This window comes from Eleutherodactylus coqui, chromosome 6 (assembly GCF_035609145.1).
Source record: "Eleutherodactylus coqui strain aEleCoq1 chromosome 6, aEleCoq1.hap1, whole genome shotgun sequence".
Taxonomy (NCBI): Eukaryota; Metazoa; Chordata; class Amphibia; order Anura; family Eleutherodactylidae; genus Eleutherodactylus; species Eleutherodactylus coqui.
The window spans coordinates 238,542,468-238,565,187 of NC_089842.1; the positions used below are offsets into that span (position 1 = coordinate 238,542,468).

General features: G+C 44.2%; 1 protein-coding gene and 1 pseudogene across 1 annotated transcript in view; one reads left to right on the forward strand and one right to left on the reverse strand.

Moving 5' to 3' along the window:
- The window catches only part of LOC136571913 (SLAM family member 5-like), a 520,182-nt gene that overhangs the window by 365,308 nt on the left and 132,154 nt on the right, over window positions 1-22,720 (forward strand). The gene's annotated exons all lie outside the window — the stretch shown is intronic.
- Window positions 19,965-20,916, reverse strand: LOC136631702 (olfactory receptor 5V1-like; annotated as a pseudogene).

Sequence of the window (22,720 nt, forward strand, 5' to 3'; positions counted from 1 at the left end):
TGTGTCAGAGGGTAATGCACTCCTGATTATAAAGTTCCTCAAGTTAGGAGGTTGCCTGTAACACAGAAGCGGAGGGTCCGGGAATATGGTTTTCAGACGGTCATCCTTGTGCAGGGTATGGTGGAGTTTTCTTGCGGTTTTCCTTAGTACCTCTAGTTGCGGATTGTAGGTCACTACTAGAGGCACACGATTGTTTCTTTCCTTCTCCTTGTATTGGAGTAGTTGACTTCTGGGTATCCTGGTGGCTCTGGTGATTTGGTCATCAATTGAGGTGGGATGGTAGCCCTGATTTATAAATGTTCTTTTAAGATGGTACAAATGTTCCTCTCTGTCCGTTGGGTTGGAGCAGATCCGGTTGTATCTGATGGCCTGGCTGTAGACAATGGACTTTTTGATGTGTTTAGGATGGAAACTGTCCCATCTGAGGTATGTGGGCCGATCAATCGGTTTTCGGTACAGGGATGTCTGTATTGAGTTATTTGAAATCTTTATGGTGGTGTCCAAAAAGTTGATTTCTGTATGCGAGTAGTTTAATGTCAGGTTTATGGTGGGGTGGAATGCATTGAATCTTTCATGGAATTTTATTAATTCTTGTTCGGTGTTGGTCCAGATGATCATGATGTCATCAATGTAGCGGAAGTAGGCCAATGGTTTGCTGGGGCAAGAGGCCAGAAAGTCACTCTCCAGTTTTGCCATAAAAAGGTTGGCATATTGCGGTGCCATTTTACTGCCCATGGCAGTCCCTGTGAGTTGCAGGAATTTCTCTTTGCCAAAGGAGAAATAATTGTGTGTGAGAATGAATCTTGTGAGTTGTAGCACTGCATCAGAGGCGACCCCATTGGCCTCAAGGTGCGCCTGGCAGGCAGTCAGTCCATCCTCGTGTGGGATGTTGGAATATAAGGATTCCACATCCATAGTGGCCAGGATGGTGCCATTGGGGAGGGGACCTACGGTTGACAGTTTGTTCAGTAGGTCCGTGGTGTCTTGCAGGTAGCTGGTTGTGTTTCTCACCAGTGGTTTGAGGATGCCTTCCACCCATCCTGAGATTCCTTCAGTGAGGGTTCCCACACCTGAGATAATCGGTCTTCCTGGGTTGCCAGCTTTGTGTAGTTTTGGAAGCATGTAGAATGTCCCCACCTTGGGGTTCTCCGGTATCAAGTCCAGAAGTTTTGTGGAGCCCACAGACAGGCTTCTAATGACCCTTCTCAATTCCCTCACATATTTCTGAGTCGGGTCTTGATTCAGTTTAGTGTCATTAGAAGCCTGTCTGTGGGCTCCACAAAACTTCTGGACTTGATACCGGAGAACCCCAAGGTGGGGACATTCTACATGCTTCCAAAACTACACAAAGCTGGCAACCCAGGAAGACCGATTATCTCAGGTGTGGGAACCCTCACTGAAGGAATCTCAGGATGGGTGGAAGGCATCCTCAAACCACTGGTGAGAAACACAACCAGCTACCTGCAAGACACCACGGACCTACTGAACAAACTGTCAACCGTAGGTCCCCTCCCCAATGGCACCATCCTGGCCACTATGGATGTGGAATCCTTATATTCCAACATCCCACACGAGGATGGACTGACTGCCTGCCAGGCGCACCTTGAGGCCAATGGGGTCACCTCTGATGCAGTGCTACAACTCACAAGATTCATTCTCACACACAATTATTTCTCCTTTGGCAAAGAGAAATTCCTGCAACTCACAGGGACTGCCATGGGCAGTAAAATGGCACCGCAATATGCCAACCTTTTTATGGCAAAACTGGAGAGTGACTTTCTGGCCTCTTGCCCCAGCAAACCATTGGCCTACTTCCGCTACATTGATGACATCATGATCATCTGGACCAACACCGAACAAGAATTAATAAAATTCCATGAAAGATTCAATGCATTCCACCCCACCATAAACCTGACATTAAACTACTCGCATACAGAAATCAACTTTTTGGACACCACCATAAAGATTTCAAATAACTAAATACAGACATCCCTGTACCGAAAACCGATTGATCGGCCCACATACCTCAGATGGGACAGTTTCCATCCTAAACACATCAAAAAGTCCATTGTCTACAGCCAGGCCATCAGATACAACCGGATCTGCTCCAACCCAACGGACAGAGAGGAACATTTGTACCATCTTAAAAGAACATTTATAAATCAGGGCTACCATCCCACCTCAATTGATGACCAAATCACCAGAGCCACCAGGATACCCAGAAGTCAACTACTCCAATACAAGGAGAAGGAAAGAAACAATCGTGTGCCTCTAGTAGTGACCTACAATCCGCAACTAGAGGTACTAAGGAAAACCGCAAGAAAACTCCACCATACCCTGCACAAGGATGACCGTCTGAAAACCATATTCCCGGACCCTCCGCTTCTGTGTTACAGGCAACCTCCTAACTTGAGGAACTTTATAATCAGGAGTGCATTACCCTCTGACACACAAAAAGGAACTTATCCCTGTAATGTAAGGAGCTGTAAGACCTGCTCACATGTACTGACTGCGGACAGGATACGGATCCCCAACACACAGCAGGACTATAAGATCCAGGGGACATTCACATGTTCCTCGTCCAATGTTGTGTACCTGATCATGTGCAGTAAATGTCCTGTTGGGGGTCTTTATGTTGGAGAAACAGGACAGAAACTGAAAGCCAGGATGAGATCTCATCGCCACACGATTGAACACAGAAGAAGAGAATTACCTGTGGCCGAACACTTCTCTAGCCATGGACATGACATAGGAGATATGAGAGTTTTGATATTGAAGGGTGGTTTCAAGTCACAAAACCACAGAAGAATTTGGGAGTATAAATTGATAACAACCTTTGACACGCTGAATACTGGGTTAAATTATTCCCCAGGATTTATGCGTGAATGGGAAGTGTGAGACTTGATTGCACAGATAAGATCACCAACAACAGTAATTCAGGGACCATAAACTTTCACTGCCTTATCAGTATTTAGCTAAAAATGTTTGTGTATCTCTTATAACAATTCAAGCCTGTTGACCTTTTCCCCCACCTCCAACAGTAATTTAGAGACCATAAAACTTTCACTCCGCTATCAGTGCCTAGACAAAAAAAAGTTTGTTTTCTGGTTTGCAGAATTCCTTTTAAGTGCGAACCAATCACATCCATATCTGTGCCTTGTCATAAGTATGTATGTTATAAGTGTGTATAAATATGCATGCCTCTTCAGATCCAATCCATTTAAGCCGGAAGAAGTACCCTGCGTTGGTACGAAAGCTCGCTATTATTACATCATGTATTTTTGTTAGCCATTAAAAGGTATCATATCTATAAGATTACGTCGTTTCTCTTGCTGAGAACAATCACATGTTGATTTGTATAAAACATATAGTCCTGAACTTAAAAGGCAGGGAGTGTTGTAAAATAAGTGATAAGCCATACTCACCACCTAAAATAGCCACCTCTGTCACACACCGCTGATTGTTCTCCACCACTCCAATCATGTGCCGTTTACTGTGCATGTGACTGCTCAGCAAATCTTTTGCTTCAGTGGTCACTTGCTGTTCATGGCAGTATCAACCCTGAAGCCTATGATTGGCTAAGCAGTCATGTACACAAAGAATGGCTTTTCACCACTGCAGCTTCTTCTGGGATCAGAGTGTCAGGAACCAGGCAGATCAGAGAAAGAGGCGGCACCATCAGCAGTGGGAGTCAGCGGTGACTAACTGCTGTCTTCCTTCTACAACATCAGAGATCAGTGAAAACATTAATTCCCACTGTGAACTCTTTTCATGGTAGCATGTAAAAGGTTCATAGAGGGAGGGTGTTCCCTCTGTGGCGTCATCAGCTCTTTGCTATGTAATTGTGTCCTGATCTGCCACAACCTACAATCGCTATGAAAAGCGAAGATGAATTTTGGTACAGAGATACTGCAGTGTATTATTACAGCAATCATAGGATTGCAGCTTCAAAACCCTTAATGGGGCAAAAAATGGAAAAAAAAATCCTAAAAAAGGTACAAATATTAAAAAAACTGTTAAAAAAATATTTTCCTTTATGTTTAATGAAAAATATTAAGAAAACAACCCATACCATAACTTGAACACATCTTTTATCCTGCATGACAAACACAAACAAAGATTTTTTTTTTTAAATGAAGCCAAAATGTTTGTTTTTTTTGCCCTTTTTGCTTGAAAAAAATCACAATAAAAGCCATATGTACGCCAATAAAAATTACATGCTTTTACACAAAAAAAGCCGACATAAAGTTCTGTGAATGTCAAAATAAAAAAGTTATGAGACTTTAAATACAGCCATGCAAAAAAAATAAAATCAAATTTAAAAAAGGGTTTTATTGTGCTAAAGTGGAAAAACCTTAAAAAATGTATATAATTTTGCGATTGTCATAAACATACCAACACACAGAAAAATGGAAAAGTAAAATGTAAGATGCTGGATAATTAATGCTGTAAAAAATAAGCCATGTTGCAAAGCGCAAAGCTCTCATTGAATTTTTTTTGTAGTAAAGTATGTCAAAACCTCTTTAATACTTATGGAAATGTATAGAGTTATCATTAATCCAGCATGATCGCTATTTGGAAGCGAAAGGGAATAATTCTGGGATCTGTGTAAGTTTGAACACTGAGACCTCCACCAATCACAAGAATGGGGGTCCTGAAGGTCCATGAATGAACACTAGTTTATTTTTTGAATGGTTTTTCTAGAGATAGATGAGTGCTTAAGCTCCACTACCTCTGGCAGTCCCAGTGAAATAAATAGAGGGCTGGTGCGTATATGTGACCTCTGCTCCCTTCATTCATGGACTTCAGGACCCTCTTCTCATGATTAGATCCTCTATCTGATGGATAATCTATACATATAAAATGAAATCTCCGGACTGACTGACTCATTAACACAGAACCAAAAGCATTGACATTAGAAACATGAAATTTGGCAAGAGCGTCTTTGTATAACTTAGAGAAACACTAAGAAAACAGTTTTTGAAATTCAACTCCTAAAGGGGTCAAAGGGGGGTGGAGGAACCTAGGAACTTGAAACTTGGCACCACACTCTTATGAAAGCTCTCTAAAAGAAAACCTGTTTTATTGCCCATAGCAACCAATCTTAGCGCAGCTGTGGTTTGATTGGTTGCTACAGGCAACAAAGACAGATTTTATTTTAGATAGCTTTCATATATTTCATCTACAATGGTTGTTAAAGTTTTAAACATGAATGTCACAATGGTGGCTCATACCATCGTACCTATTATTGGTCATGGTGCTTGCCTATTTAGAGCAATATCCTATACTTTGTACAATACACAAGTCATTGCCAGAGAGGTGCCTGAGGATATATTGGAGCAATTGTTGAATCACTGGGATAATTTTGCCATTTTAACTCATGATAGTCATGGGAATAATTATAACAGTTCTGCTGACTGTTTTGCGGATATGTCATGACCGCACACTCAGGCCTTAGTCAGACGGGCATTTTTTCGCCCGCTTTGCGCATGCGCATGCGTCCTGCGATTTTTTAAAAACCATTGCTTTGCAATGGTATCGGACACATGAGCGCTTTTTATGTGCTCGTCCGATAAATTATAGAACAGAAATCGCAGATCGCACCTATCTGCGATCTGCGATTCCTGTTCTCTTTTCTATACGCGCTCAATGGGGCCGGCGGCAGCAACGCCGACCCAATTGAGAACATATAGAAGACAAATCATTCTTCTCTGCCACAGCTGTAACAGCTGTAGCAGAGAAGAACGATGTTTGCCCATTGAATTCAATGGAGCCGGCAATACAGCCGGCTCCATTGAAAGCAATGGGCTGCTGGCGTGCGCGGGATGAATTGTCAGGAAGGGCTTAAATATATAAGCCCTTCCCTGCAATTCATCCAGAAATGTGTTATTGGCTCAGCGCTGAGCCAATCAGAGGCAAGTCTGACTCACACCCACTGCAGGCCGGCCGCTCTGAACTCCGGCTGCCGGGACAAGGTGAGTATATATATATTTTTTTTATTTTAACACATTTCTGGATGAATTGCAGGGAAGGGCTTATATATTTAAGCCCTTCTCGACAATTCATCCCACACTCGCCCGCAGCGCATTGCTTTCAATGGAGCCGGCTGTGTTGCCGGCTCCATTGAATGCAATGCGCTGGACAGCTCCGGCCCGCTTCTAATGAAACGCGGCTAGGAGCAGATTTTCGGGCCCCGGTCACGCGATTTGCAGATGCGCATCCGTCATGCGATCCACAAATCGCGTGAAAAAACGCCCGTCTGACTAAGGCCTCATGGTGAATTGTGTGATTTAGTAAAACCCAGCCAAATATTTAGGTCAGTGTCTGAAGTCTATCACAATGGAAAGTTGTATGGAAAGTTTGGAGTTGAAAGGAATCTCATAAATAGGCCTCGTTTTACTTCTAACAGATATTTGCATGTTTACCTGCCTTATGAAGCTGTGAAGAACACACTCCCCATTCCTCAGCTTGAAAGTACTTCTAATTCTGGGAAAAACTGCTAAAACTACCAATCTAGATTTACCAATGCGATCAGAAGAACACAGCAAAGAAGCCGCTACTAAGTACACAAATAGAAATAGGGAAGTCCACCATGCTGCAGAGACAGTTTACAAACAAAAAAATACACAGGTTCATAGAGCTGCAGCAGCTAAATACCAAGAAAATACACCAGAGGTTCATAGAGCTGCAGCAGCTAAATGCCAAGAAAATAAACCAGAGGTTCATAGAGCTGCTGCAGCTAATTATCGACAGAATAACCCTGAGGTTCATAGAGCTGCAGCCGCTAAATGCCAAGAAAATAAACCAGAGGTTCATAGAGCTGCTGCAGCTAATTATCGACAGAATAACCCTGAGGTTCATAGAGCTGCAGCCGCTAAATACCAAGAAAATAAACCCGAGGTCCATAGAACATCATCAGCTAAATATCACCTGAAATTCACAGAGTAGCTGTTAATAGATATGACAGAAATAATCCAAGAGGATTATCAGAAAGGCAATCGCTTCCATGGAAGGTTAAAGCTTTGTTTGGAATGTTGTATGAATCTGGCATGGATTATGAATCTGACAAAACTGTTAGCTCTGGTAGCTATGCCTTATAAATCTATATATTGTAATGCCCTTAAGAAGAGGCTCATGGTATATGTTGCAACGGTGGTAAGGTGCAAATTCTGACTTTTGAGCAGGAGCTATAAGCATCTTATGATTTTGAAAAAACTCTGCTTTATGTGGAAGTTCCTTTCTACTATGTATAGAGAAGTAATAGATTTGAGAGGAGAAAATGTTGAAATAACATTGATGGCTGGCCAGAAGTAAAAAGGGATCAAGCTTTGGGCAGAATGTACACCATCCTCTGAAATAATGCTCAGTGCTATTATTTTTGTCTTCTATCTCAAGAAATTAGAGGTCCAAAGTCATTCTTGAATTTGAAGACTGTTAACGGTATTGTTCCCCTGGCATATCAATCAGTCTATAATTACTAGAGAATGAAAGGCACTGGAATGCTACTACGGAAGAAGTTTCTCTTTGTGATTCTCCATTCCAGCTATGGGAACTTTTGTCAGTATTGTTGATATTTTGTCAACTCTCAGACACTTTATGGGAAAAATTCAAGGATAGTACGTCAGAAGACATAAAGCATCATCTAGTGTCAGAATTGTCAGAAAATGTTTATCACATTATGGATGAAATTTATGTTAACCCCTTCATGACACGGCCTATTTTGGGCTTAAGGACGCAACAATTTTTGGCGGATTTTCTTCTCCGCTTATCAAAAGCCATAACGTTTTTATTTTTCCGTCGACGCGGCCGTATAAGGGCTTGTTTTTTTGCGTGGCGAACTGTAGTTTTTATCGGCATCATTTTTGGGTACATTAACTATATTGTAAAACTTTTATTATTTTTTTTATGATAGTAGGGAGAGAAAACGCATCAATTCTACCATAGATTTTTATTTTTTTTTTTTCAGCGTTAATCACGCAGCATAAATGAAACAATACATTTTTTCTGCGGACCGGTACGGTTACAACGATACCAGAATTCTTAAATTTTTTTTAATTTTTTTCCACTTTTCTGCAATAAAAACCCTTTTTTTGGAAATCTTTTTTTTTTTCTAAATCGCTGCATTCAAAGTCCTGTAACTTTTTTATTTTTTAATGTACAGCACTCTGTGAGGGCTTATTTTTTGCAAGACGAGCTGTAGTTTTTACTGGTACCATTTCAGGGTACATACGGCTTTTTTGATCACTTTTATTGCATTTTTAGTGAGGCAAAATGCTAAAAATTAGCATTTTGCCTCAGTTTTTTAGCGTTTTTTTTTGCGTTTTTTTCCGTGCACAGTCCACAGCATGTGCATCTTATTGTACGCGTCGTTACGGATGTGACAATACCAAGTATGTGGGGTTTTATTTTTTTTTTACCTTTTTTTATGCTAATCTGAGAAAAAGCATACTCTTTTTTTTACATTTTTTAATTCATTTTTTTAATCTTAGTTTTTTTTACACTGTTTGTGTCCCCCTGGGGGACTTTGACCACTCCCCAGATGATCGCTGTGATCCCGCGCTATCTCCAGGACGTTAGTTTACGTCCTGTTGCAGGAAGTACCCTGCTGCCAGGACGTTAACTTATGCCCTGCAGCGGGAATGGGTTAAACACCTGATTTCTAGTGAAGACGTAGTGTTTTCTTGTAGAGGATAATGTTTAGAAACTTACGGCTCACCTCAAGCTACAAAATGTGATGCAGTCTTCCGAAGAAGAGATTTTCTTAAATAAATCAGTTAAGATATAATTTTCTTGGCACATGTAGTGTCTAACAATGAAAGTTTGTTACCTGAAGAACAATTTCAAATTTACAACCAAATTTTAGAAAGTGTTGAGAAGGGCACTGGTCAAATATTTTTCCTGGATGCTTCTGGGGGTGTCAGCAAAACATTTGTCCTAAATCTACTACTAGCCAGAATACAGAAAGATCGTGGAGCAGCCTTGACTGTTACCTCTTCTGGCATTGGTACCACATTACTCAATGGAGGTACATTCTGCTTTTAAACTGCTCTTAAATCTGATGCATGTAAAGACACCTCTGTGCAATATATCAAAGCAGAGTAATATGGTGCAGGTGCTGAAAGAGGCTAAGCTAATAGAATGGGATGAATGGCTCATAAAGGTGGAGTCGAAACGCTCAGTAGAATGCTGAAAGATATAAGGGCAAATGGTGGCTTAATGGGGGCATAATACAGTTCTCTTAGCTGGAGACTTTTGGCAAACTTCACTAGTCATGCCCAGGGTAACACAAGCCGATGGACTAAGGTCATGTCTAAAATCTTCATATTTGTGGCCTCATATTCAGAAGCTTTCCCTAATAACAAATATGAGAGTTTTCTTAAGAGGTGACACTTCCGATGGGTATTTTTCAGATATGTTACTTAAAATAGGAGATTTTTAAGTAACACGTGAAGGTAGTATCATCAGGTGATTGTTCCCAGCCAGAGAAACCACATAATCTTGTAGATATGATACCTTCAAATGGCTAACAAAAATACATGATGTAATAGCGAGCTTGCCAACCTATCGGGCTCTTCGTCAGTCTAAAACTCTACACTAGAGATGAGCGAGCACCAAAATGCTCGGGTGCTCGTTACTCGGGACGAAATTATCGCGATGCTCGAGGGTTCGTTTCGAGTAACGAACCCCATGGGCGACCAGAACATTTTTGTATATCGCCGATGCTCGCTAAGGTTTTCATGTGTGAAAATCTGGGCAATTCAAGAAAGTGATGGGAACGACACAGAAACGGATAGGGCAGGCGAGGGGCTACATGTTGGGCTGCATCTCAAGTTCCCAGGTCCCACTATTAAGCCACAATACCGGCAAGAGTGGGCCCCCCCCTCCCAAAAACTTTTACTTCTGAAAAGCCCTCATTAGCATGGCATACCTTAGCTAAGCACCACACTACCTACAACAAAGCACAATCACTGCCTGCATGACACTCCACTGCCACTTCTCCTGGGTTACATGCTGCCCAACCCCCCCCCCCTCCCCCCTCCCCCCCACAGCGCACACCAAAGTGTCCCTGCGCAGCCTTCAGCTTCCCTCATGCCACACCACCCTCATGTCTATTTAGAAGTGCGTCTGCCATGACGAGGAACCGCAGGCACACACTGCAGAGGGTTGGCACGGCTAGGCAGCGACCCTCTTTAAAAGGGGCGGGGCGATAGCCCACAATGCTGTACAGAAGCAATGAGAAATAGAATCCTGTGCCACCGCCATCAGGAGCTGCACACGTGGGCATAGCAATGGCGAACCTATGTGCCACACACTATTCATTCTGTCAAGGTGTCTGCATGCCCCAGTCAGACCGCGGTTTTTAATTCATAGACACAGGCAGGTACAACTCCCTATTGTGAAGTCCCTGTGGACCCACAGCATGGGTGGCTCCCTGGAACCCACCGGCGGTACATAGAAATATCCCATTGCATTGCCCAACAAAGCTGAGGTAGTAATGTCGTGCTTAATACAGGTGGGCTTCGGCTCACACTGCATGCCCCAGTCTGACTGGGGTTCTTTACAAGTGGACAGATGTAGGTTAAACTCCGTGTGCACCTACAGCATGGGTGGCTCCCTGGAACCCACCGGCGATACACAAAAATATCCCATTGCATTGCCCAACACAGCGGATGTAACGTCAGCTGTAATGCAGGTGGGCTGAAAATTCATTTGATTACACTGTAGGCGAGGGCCCACAAAAATTGCTGTATCAACAGTACTAATGTACATCCGAAAAATTGGCCATGCCCAACCAAGATAGCAGGTGAAACCCATTAATCGCTTTGGTTAATGTGGCTTAAGGGGTAACTAGGCCTGGAGGCAGCCCAGTTTAACGAAAAATTGGTTCAAGTTAAAGTTTCAACGCTTTTAAGAGCATTGAAACATATAAAAATTGTTTAGAAAAATTATGAGTGAGCCTTGTGGCCCTAAGAAAAATTGCCCGTTCAGCGTGATTACGTGAGGTTTCAGGAGGAGGAGCAGGAGGAGGAGGAGGAGGAATATTAGACACAGATTGATGAAGCAGAAATGTCCCCGTTTTGGATGGTGAGAGAGAACGTAGCTTCCATCCGCAGGTGCAGCCTACGAATTGCTTAAGTATCGCTGCTGTCCGCTGGTGGAGAAGAGAAGTCTGGGGAAATCCAGGCTTTGTTCATCTTGATGAGTGTAAGCCTGTCGGCACTGTCGTTTGACAGGTGGGTACGCTTATCTGTGATGATTCCCCCAGCCGCACTAAACACCCTCTCCGACAAGACGCTAGCCGCAGGACAAGCAAGCACCTCCAGGGCATACAGCGCGAGTTCAGGCCACGTGTCCAGCTTCGACACCCAGTAGTTGTAGGGGGCAGAGGCGTCACGGAGGACGGTCGTGCGATCGGCTACGTACTCCCTCACCATCCTTTTACAGTGCTCCCGCCGACTCAGCCTTGACTGGGGAGCGGTGACACAGTCTTGCTGGGGAGCCATAAAGCTGGCAAAGGCCTTGGAGAATGTTCCCCTGCCTGCGCTGTACATGCTGCCTGATCTCTGCGCCTCCCCTGCTACCTGGCCTTCGGAACTGCGCCTTCTGCCACTAGCGCTGTCGGATGGGAAGTTTACCATCAGTTTGTCCACCAGCGCCCTATGGTATAGCAACACTCTCGAACCCCTTTCCTCTTCGGGAATGAGAATGGTAAGGTTCTCCTTATAGCGTGGGTCGAGCAGTGTGTACTCCCAGTAATCCGTAGTGGCCAGAATGCGTGTAACGCGAGGGTCACGAGAAAGGCATCCTAACATGAAGTCAGCCATGTGTGCCAGGGTACCTGTACGCAACACATGGCTGTCTTCACTAGGAAGATCACTTTCAGGATCCTCCTCCTCCTCCTCTTCCTCCTCCTCAGGCCATACACGCTGAAAGGATGACAGCCCAGCAGCATGTGTACCCTCACCAGTGGGCCAAGCTGTCTCTTCCCCCTCCTCCTCATCCTCCTCATGCTCCTCCTCCTCAACGCGCTGAGATATAGACAGGCGGGTGCTCTGACTATCCAGCGACATACTGTCTTCCCCCGGCTCTGTTTCCGAGCGCAAAGCGTCTGCCTTTATGCTTTGCAGGGAACTTCTCAAGATGCATAGCAGAGGAATGGTGACGCTAATGATTGCAGCATCGCCGCTCACCACCTGGGTAGACTCCTCAAATTTTCCAAGGACCTGGCAGATGGCTGCCAACCAGGGCCACTCTTCTGTAAATAATTGAGGAGGCTGACTCCCACTGCGCCGCGCAAGTTGGAGTTGGTATTCCACTATAGCTCTACGCTGCTCATAGAGTCTGGCCAACATGTGGAGCGTAGAGTTCCACTGTGTGGGCACGTCGCACAGCAGTCGGTGCACTGGCAGATTAAACCTATGTTGCAGTGTCCGCAGGGTGGCAGCGTGCGTGTGGGATTTGCGGAAATGTGCGCAGAGCTGGCGCACCTTTCCGAGCAGGTATGACAAGTGGGGGTAGCTTTTCAGAAAGCGCTGAACCACCAAATTAAAGACATGGGCCAGGCATGGCACGTGCGTGAGGCTGCCGAGCTGCAGAGCCGCCACCTGCTTACGGCCGTTGTCACACACGACCATGCCCGGTTGGAGGCTCAGCGGCGCAAGCCAGTGGTCGGTCTGCTCTGTCAGACCCTGCAGCAGTTCGTGGGCCGTGTGCCTCTTCTCTCCTAAGCTGAGTAGTTTCAGCACGGCCTGCTGACGCTTGCCCACCGCTGTGCTGCCACGCCGCGTGACACCGACTGCTGGCGACGTGCTGCTGACACATCTTGATTGCGAGACAGAGGTTGCGTTGGAGGAGGAGGAGGAGGAGGAGGAGGAAGGTGCTTTAGTGGAGGAAGCATACACCGCCGCAGATACCACCACCGAGCTGTGGCCCGCAATTCTGGGGGTGGGTAGGACGTGAGCGGTCCCAGGCTCTGACTCTGTCCCAGCCTCCACTAAATTCACCCAATGTGCCGTCAGGGAGATATAGTGGCCCTGGCCGCCTGTGCTTGTCCACGTGTCCGTTGTTAAGTGGACCTTGGCAGTAACCGCGTTGGTGAGGGCGCGTACAATGTTGCGGGAGACGTGGTCGTGCAGGGCTGGGACGGCACATCCCGAAAAGTAGTGGCGACTGGGAACCGAGTAGCGCGGGACAGCCGCCGCCATCATGCTTTTGAAAGCCTCCGTTTCCACAAGCCTATACGGCAGCATCTCTAGGCTGATCAATTTTGCAATGTGCACGTTTAACGCTTGAGCGTGCGGGTGCGTGGCGTCGTAGTTGCGCTTGCGCTCAAACTGTGGCACTAGCGACGTCTGGACGCTGCGCTGAGAGACATTGCTGGATGGGGCCGAGGACAGCGGAGGTGAGGGTGTGGGTGCAGGCCGGTAGGCACTCGTGCCTGTGTCCTCAGAGGGGGGTTGGATCTCAGTGGCAGGTTGGGGCACAGGGGGAGAGGCAGTGGTGCAAACCGGAGGCGGTGAACGGGCATCGTCCCACCTTGTGGGGTGCTTGGCCATCATATGCCTGTGCATGCTGTTGGTGGTGCCTCCCCAGCTGATCTTGGCGCGACAAAGGTTGCACACCACTGACCGTCGTCAGGCGTCTCTGTGAAAAACTGCCACACCGTAGAGCACCTTGACCTCTGCAGGTTGGCATGGCGCGAGGGGGCGCTTTGGGAAGCAGTTGGTGGATTATTCGGTCTGGCCCTGCCTCTACCCCTGGCCACCGCACTGGCTCGGCCTGTGCCCACACCCTGACTTGGGCCTCCGCGTCCTCGCCCGCGTCCACATCCTCTAGGCCTACCCCTACCCCTCAGCATGCTGTATTACCAGTGATTTGATTTCCCAGGCAGGAAAGAAATTGGCGCAAGGCTGCACTCAACCGTAGCTGGTTGCGTCTGATTTTTGTACGTTGTCCACGCAGCACACACGTACACGGAGACCTTAGGACTGACACAGGCAGGCCAAATATAATTTTTTTCCTTTTTAGCTTAGGGAAGGACCCACTGCGTATATTCAATGAACAAGAAGTTTAATATCTGTGGTGTGGCCCTCAAAAAGTGTCACACAAGTATAGTGTAGCAGAGTTATTAACTCTAGCAGAGCAGGTATTTGCCAGTCAGGAAAGACAATGGCGCAAGCCTGCAGTAAAGCGTAGCTGGTTGCGTCTGATTTTTGTACGTTGTACACGCAGCACACACGTACACGGAGACCTTAGGACTGACACAGGCTGGCCAAATATAATTTTTTTCCTTTTTAGCAAAGGGAAGACCCCACTGCGTGTATTCAATGAATAATGTATGTCTTCTGGCCCTGCCTACACAATTCTATCCCTGTAGTATTAATGCCGGGTGCAATGCTCTGCACAGCCGGTTTTGAGAAAAAAAAAAAATGCAACACTGCTAACAGCAGCCTGTACAGTACTGCACACGGATAGAAGTGGCCCTAGAAAGGACCGTTGGGGTTCTTGAAGCCTACACTAACTCCTAACACTCTCCCTGCCTAACCCCCACTTCTGACCCTATTGCAGGGCGCAATGCTCTGCAGATCCAATTTTGGACAAAAAAAATACTGTGCTAACACAGTACTGCACACTAGTAGATGTGGCCCTAAGAAGGGCCGTTGGGGTTCTTGAAGCCTACACTGACTCCTAACGCTCTCCCTACAGCAGCTCCAGCAGCTGCACTTTCCCTCAGCTAAGTCACAAGGCATGTGTGGCGAGCCGCGGGAGGGGCCGATTTATATACTCGGGTGACATCTGATCGCCCCAGCCACTCACAGCAGGGGGGTGGTATAGGGCTTGAACGTCACAGGGGGAAGTTGTAATGCCTTCCCTGTCTTTCAATTGGCTAGAAAAGCGCGCTAACGTCTCAGAGAGGAAACTGAAAGTAACCGGAACACCGCGTGGTACTCGTTACGAGTAACGAGCATCCCGAACACCCTAATATTCGCACGAATATCAAGCTCGGACGAGTACGTTCGCTCATCTCTACTCTACACATGAAGGTAAGAGCATCAAACCACCAAAAGCTTAGCCATAGTGGTGACATCTCTTACAGAATTGACTGTTAAAGTTGTACCCCGACATCTCTGACATCAAAGCAAAGCCCATAAATTGGTTATGCGAGCCTGTGCTTTTAACTCCCCAAAATGACGAAACAGCTGCTATTAATGATCTTTTGTTGAAATCATTCGAAGGAGAAGAAATTCAAGTTTATAGATTCAGTACAACAACCTTATGATGCAGTAAACTATCCCATAGAATTCCTAAACACCCTCCACCCAGTTGGTCTCCCCCCACATAACCACTAGTTATGTAACTAAGGAACATAAACCCTCCAAAATTATGTAATTGCACCAGACTGGAAAGAAACGTTTTCCATCAAAATGTTATAGAGGCAACAGTAATTACCGGATGTGCTAAAGGGTAAACTGCATTCATACCACAAATACCGTTAATACCCAAAGAATGCAGGTTCCCCTCAAGGTTTGCTTTGCAAGGATGATCAATAAATCACCCGGACAATCATTGAAGTTAGCCGGAATAGACTTGACGTAGGACTGTTTTTCACAAGGTCAGTTCTATGTGTCTGTTCCTGAATGCGTTCTGCTAGCAGTATGGTGAGCCTTGACCTGAAGGTAATACTACCAATGTAGTTTACAAAGAGGTTCTTCACTAATCAGGCTTAGGCCCCTTGCACACAGGCGGAAATTCTGTGGCGGGATTTCCTGCAGAATTTCTGCCCGTGGAAGCTGCCATAGGATTGCATTAAAAAACGCAATCCTAGGCAGACGGCCGCAATTTGTGCACGTGAAATCGCATGCGGAAAACAAATTGCGGTATGCTCTATCTCTGTGCGGGTCTCACAGAGGCCTGCACAGAAATGTCACTCCCGGGCCGCCGGCTATGCTCTGTGCATGCAGAAAAGGTGAGTCCTGCGCTGGTCCGAGATTTCTCGCAGGTGATCCGCCACCCCCCCCCCCCCCCCCCCGTGTGCAGACGGTCTTAGTGAAGTACCTTTCCTAATACAGGTATTATGCGAATGGTTTATATAATAAAGAAACGCAAGGGATGTATGATTAAGAAAGATGAAGGTTTAAAACATATGTTAGTTAGCGATGGGTTAGCAACAAAATAATTCTGAGATAGTTATGATGCAGAGTCGAAAGGAAAAGCTAGGATATCATATAATTACATAGATATAGAAAAATAGATGGATTGATAGATAACATATATATATATATATATATATATATATATATATATATATATATATATATACATACACTACCGTTCAAAAGTTTGGGGTCACATTGAAATGTCCTTATTTTTGAAGGAAAAGCACTGTACTTTTCAATGAAGATAACTTTAAACAAGTTTTAACTTTAAACAAATGCACTCTATACATTGCTAATGTGGTAAATGACTATTCTAGCTGCAAATGTCTGGTTTTTTGTGCAATATCTACAAAGGTGTATAGAGGCTCATTTCCAGCAACTATCACTCCAGTGTTCTAATGGTACAATGTGTTTGCTCATTGGCTCAGAAGGCTAATTGATGATTAGAAAACCCTTGTGCAATCATGTTCACACATCTGAAAACAGTCTAGCTCGTTACAGAAGCTACAAAACTGACCTTCCTGTGAGCAGATTGAGTTTCTGGAGCATCACATTTGTGGGGTCAATTAAACGCTCAAAATGGCCAGAAAAAGAGAACTTTCATCTGAAACTCGACAGTCTATTCTTGTTCTTAGAAATGAAGGCTATTCCATGCGAGAAATTGCTAAGAAATTGAAGATTTCCTACAACGGTGTGTACTACTCCCTTCAGAGGACAGCACAAACAGGCTCTAACCAGAGTAGAAAAAGAAGTGGGAGGCCGCGTTGCACAACTAAGCAAGAAGATAAGCACATTAGAGTCTCTAGTTTGAGAAACAGACGCCTCACAGGTACCCAACTGGCATCTTCATTAAATAGTACCTGCAAAACACCAGTGTCAACATCTACAGTGAAGAGGCGGCTGCGGGATTTTGGGCTTCAGGGCAGAGTGGCAAAGAAAAAGCCATATCTGAGACTGGCCAATAAAAGAAAAAGATTAAGATGGGCAAAAGAACACAGACATTGGACAGAGGAAGACTGGAAAAAAGTGTTGTGGATGGATGAATCCAAGTTTGAGGTGTGTGGATCACAAAGAAGAACGTTTGTGAGACACAGAACACATGAAAAGATGCTGGAAGAATGCCTGACGCCATCTGTTAAGCATGGTGGAGGTAATGTGATGGTCTGGGGTTGCTTTGGTGCTGGTAAGGTGGGAGATTTGTACAGGGTAAAAGGGATTCTGAATAAGGAAGGCTATCACTCCATTTTGCAACGCCATGCCATACCCAGTGGACAGCGCTTGATTGGAACCAATTTCATCCTACAACAGGACAATGACCCTAAACACACCTCCAAATTGTGCAAGAACTATTTACAGCAGAAGCAGGCAGCTGGTATTCTATCGGTAATGGAGTGGCCAGCGCAGTCACCAGATCTGAACCCCATTGAGCTGTTGTGGGAGCAGCTTGACCGTATGGTACGCCAGAAGTGCCCATCCAACCAATCCTACTTGTGGGAGATGCTTCTAGAAGCGTGGGGTGCAATTTCACAAGCTTACCTCAACAAATTAACAGCTAGAATGTCAAAGGTGTGCAATGCTGTAATTGCTGCAAAAGGAGGATTCTTTGACGAAAGCAAAGTTTGATGTAAAAACAATGTTATTTCACATACAAATCATTATTTCTAACCTTGTCAATGTCTTGGCTCTATTGTCTATTCATTTCACAACGCATGGTGGTGAATAAGTGTGACTTTTCATGGAAAACACAAAATTGTTTGGGTGACCCCAAACTTTTGAACGGTAGTGTATATTAAATATGTTATCTATGGAACAGATGAATCCATTAGCATACAACTTGAACTATATTGCATACAAAAATGTTAATAATTTCAGTAAATTAAAATACGATATGAATGGATATAGGGTGCAAACATATCATGGTATAAGTTCAGGCACCTATGCAACTTACTGTATTCTGTATATTTCCAATGATCATATATCAGTGCTTCATCCTCTCAAAGAATTTTTACAATTTTGCAAGTTATTTTTAGTTGTTTGGTGATTTACATCATGGAAGTTCTGCTTCAGCGGGCCTAATGGGTGTCCAGTCCAGTTGAGGCATTTGTCACTAACTATGAGGTCAAATGATGCAGGAAGTTCCTGTAGACGGGAACAAAAATGAGCTCTGCAGTGCGCAGCCTATAAATAATATCATACTCATATCTTGATTGCTCCCCGAAGATTACATTTTCATAAATGGACCATAAACAATTATGAGGTTTTGAACACTGATTTCCCAGAGCTATAAATTAGTCTATATTGCAGCAACATTATTACTTAGAGTTTTTACAAAGTTATATAAGCAGAATGAACAAAGAAAGACGTACAATATGTTCAGTAAAAAAAAAAAAAAGTATTACTGTTGTGGATCCAGAAGAAGCCTGAAGAAGATGTGCCATCTATTTAAATTGTAGTTAAGTAAAAACTAACAGTGATAGTCATATTAGTCAAACATTTGCTTCTATAGTAATGGAACAATTCATTTGTAAGATGTTGTTTAAATCAATTTCAATAGTTTTTGCTGTTTAAGGTTAATTATTATATATATATATATTTAAAGCCCTTCCCCGAAAATCACTGCAGTCCTATTTTTTTTTTTTTTTTACGCAAACCAGTGGTGATTTTCAGGGAAGGTCTTATATTTCAAGCCCATCCCTTAAAATCACTGCATGGGTTGTCAACATCCTATTGCGTTCAATGGGTCTGCTGGCAGCAACCGCGAACCCATTAAAAGCAATGCTGCACGAACCTGCATTCACGCGTGTTTTGTGCACGTACGTGGGTGTGCAGTTTTGTGCACACCTATGTGCGGCACACACACACGCTCGTTTGAATGTACCCTTACTCATCATTATAGCTGTTGCTCCCACACGACTCAGATCATCTTCACAGCCAGTCTGATTAGCAGGTCCCTGCTCGCTCTCTGCAGTTAACTGACTATTTATCTTGACCTTCTTGCAGCATCATTCCTTCTATATAGGGTCAGGTTGACCACCCATTGTGCCAGCGCCATACAGCTCACCTCACTTCTGCTGCTTGCACTTTTTATGCTGACAAGCAGTGATAGCTTTATGTTCAGGATATTCTGCTGGAAATCTATCACCAAGCCACATCTTCCAGACCTAGTGTGTGTCAATGTAGCTCTTACTACTTTGTAAGCTTGCTCTGCTCTGGGCCTCCCGTACTGGGATCTGGATTGTATAACTTTTACTCCTCCCTCTACTTTGCATAGATGAAAAAAAAAATCCTTAACACTTGTTTACCAGCTCAGATAAGAGACGGCCACCGCCCTGTGCATTATACACATATATATGAAGTAGCAATAAAACTGTACACAACATTACATACAATTAACCCTTTATATGCCTTGCCACTTCTTACAATTACATAGAAATGAAACAAACCATGAATTAATACTGTCACCTTGTAAGGCACAAAATAAACTCCAACCTCTTGAATACTTTTTATGCTGTCATATGTAATCTTACACTGTTCAGAAATGTATTACACTTTGCATGGGCCACTTCTTCATTACTCACATAGACATACGGCAACAAAAAGTACAAACCATTCTTTAATTTACTATTGAAATGCAGGCAATTTTTTTTAACAATTGTTTTTATTGAATTTTCAGATTGACAATTTTGAGGCAATTCAGTAGTTTAGATGTTTATGAGGTCCAATGGTTTATAAAACAAATTGTAGTATCTTCAATGTATAGAAAATTTACAGAAAAAAGTTCATTGTCATAAAAAATATCTTCTGACTTCAGTGATGGAATTTGAGGATTGTACGCTGGGAATCCCTGTAAATCAATATTTTCCTGACACTTTCCTTCACTTCCTTGTTTCTTATGCTATAAATAATGGGGTTAAACATGGGAGTAACCACAGTGTATAAAATGGCCACAGATCTATCTCGAAATACTGAGTAGCTCCCCCGAGATGAATAGATGAAAGCAAGAGCACTGTAGTATAAAGAAACCACTGAAAGGTGGGAGACACAAGTAGAAAAGGCTTTGCGTCTTCCAGTGCTTGAGCGGATCTTTAAGATGCATGAATTGAACATAGGACAGAAGAGTCAACACAAAAGAGCAAAGACCTACAATCCCTCCAGAGATATAAACTGCTATTTCATTGATCAATGTGTCCTTACAAGACAATCGAAAGAGAGGAGGCATCTCGCAGAAGTAGTGATTCACAGTCTTAGACCTACAGAAGGGCAGCTGAAAAGTGCTGTATGCATAGTAAATGGAGTTAAGGAAGTTTGAAGACCAGGTTCCGACTGAGAGAAGAAAACAAAGCTTTAAGTTCATGATATTGTAGTAGTGTAAGGGGTGGCAGATGGCCACATATCTATCATAGGCCATGATTGCCAAAATAATACACTCAGTTCCTCCCAAAGCTAGGTGGAAATACATCTGAGCGACACATGCCCAGAAAGAGATACTCTTGTCTTCAGACAAAGTATTCAGCAGAAGCTTGGGCACGATGGTGGATGAGAAACAGAGGTCAATGAGAGAGAGGTTACTGAGGAAAAAGTACATAGGGGTCTGTAGTCGTGGTTCTGTCCTTACCACAGCAATGATCAAAATGTTCCCTGTTAAAGTGACCATATACATCCTTAGAAATATCATAAAATATAATGGTTGAAGGAATGGGTCAGTGGAAAGACCAACCAAGAAAAATCTATTTGAAGATGTTTGGTTCAAGTATTCCATACCAAGTGTCAGTGGGAACCTGTAGGAATCAGAGTCAACATCAATAGTTATTTCTATGTTTCATATTTTCTCTATTCACTTATTTATGATACCCTATGGGTGGTGTTTCTGTAAGGCTGCCTGCAGACGGCTGGGCCAGATCTCACTGCAAGAATTCTCACCCTTGTGCCCCTGCACAGATCTGTGGCTCACTCGCACAGCCGGCACAAGCGCAGAGCCGGCGAGTCACTAGTGACGTTTCTGGAAATAAAGCATGCCGTGATTTATTTTCCGTGCGTGTTTTTTCATGCAGGCCAATCGCAGCTGTGTGCCATTATCTAATGCAATCCTATGGCAGCGGGCACGGGCAGAAATTCTGCGGGAAATCCCGTCACAAAATTTCCGCCTGTGTGCGGGGGGCCTAAATAGTATATTGCCAATAAGCTACATGGCTCATCCACATAATGTGGTACGAATCCATGTTGTATGGATCATTAGTGCTGTGATTCCCCAAAAACTGTGGCATGCTTCATCTCATGTAATATAAAGGATTCTCCCCTAAAAGCACACAGTACAGAAATGTTAAGGGTGTGTCTGAGTTGTAGTTTTTTTTTGTAAAACCCCTTATCCTTGCACATAAAAAATAGCCGTATACTCACCTCTCCCCGCTGTGTCCTGCTCTGCTACTGCGGGATCTCCACCTTAATGCCACGTTTACAGGCTGTCCCTTTAGGCTAAAATGAAAGATACATTTGGATGATCTGTAGAAAGAGCAGAATATTAAAAGCTAAAATTAAAAAAATAATAGGTGAAAACTCCATACAACAGAGTGAATGAATCTGCCGCACTCCCCAGTCTTCTTCTGCCATTATTTATTTCCCATCAATAAAAATACAGCCCCAACATAAGGAAAGGTGTTCCCAATATAGGTTAATGCAAAAAAAAACCAAACTGTCAATTAGAGATAAGCGAGCACACTCATCCGAGCTTCATGCTCGTTCGATTATTAGGGTACTTGAGATGCTCGCTAATTGAGACGAACACCACGCGGTACTCGAGTCAATTGCATTTCCTTCCCTGCATGTTTAGCGCCATTTTCTAGCCAATAGACATGCGGAGAAGGCATTACAGTTTCCTGCGGTGACGTGCCAGCCCCCCCCCCCCCCCCCCCCACACACACACACACACACACACTAGTGAGTGGCTCGGCCGATCATGTGACCGCCAAGTACTTACACTGGTCCCGCCCTCGGCTCGCCTCAGACGCATGCTGGCAGAGTGCTGCTACATATACACATATACAGGGATAGTTTTAGCGTAGGATCCTGTCTTCAAGAACCCCAACAGTCCTTCTAAGGGCTACTCCTCATAGTGTGCATTACTGTTGTGGCTGGCTGGAAGCACTAGTGCACCATCTTTTTTTTAAGGATCTCGGGCTGTGCAGGCCATTTCAGCTATACTGTTCTGTGTGTGCAGTGCATAACACAGAGTGTAGGGACACAACTAATTCTAGAGGGAAAGTTATACAGTCCTGATCCTCCATGCAAGAACCCCAACGGTCCTTCTTAGGGCTACATCTCACCGTGTGCATTATAGTCGTGGCTGGCTGGGAGCAGTAGTGCATCAATCTTTGTATTACGCATCTAGGCCTGTTCCCAGCCTTTCAGTAATAGCGTTCTCAGCCTGCAGTGCCGTACAACCAGCTCTCACCGTGAAACTACACTCTAACATTACCTAGCTTACTGCAAACAACTTCAGTTATACCGTTCTGTGTCTGCACTGCATTAGGCAGAGGTCTCACCGCTAAACAGTACTGTAATATTTC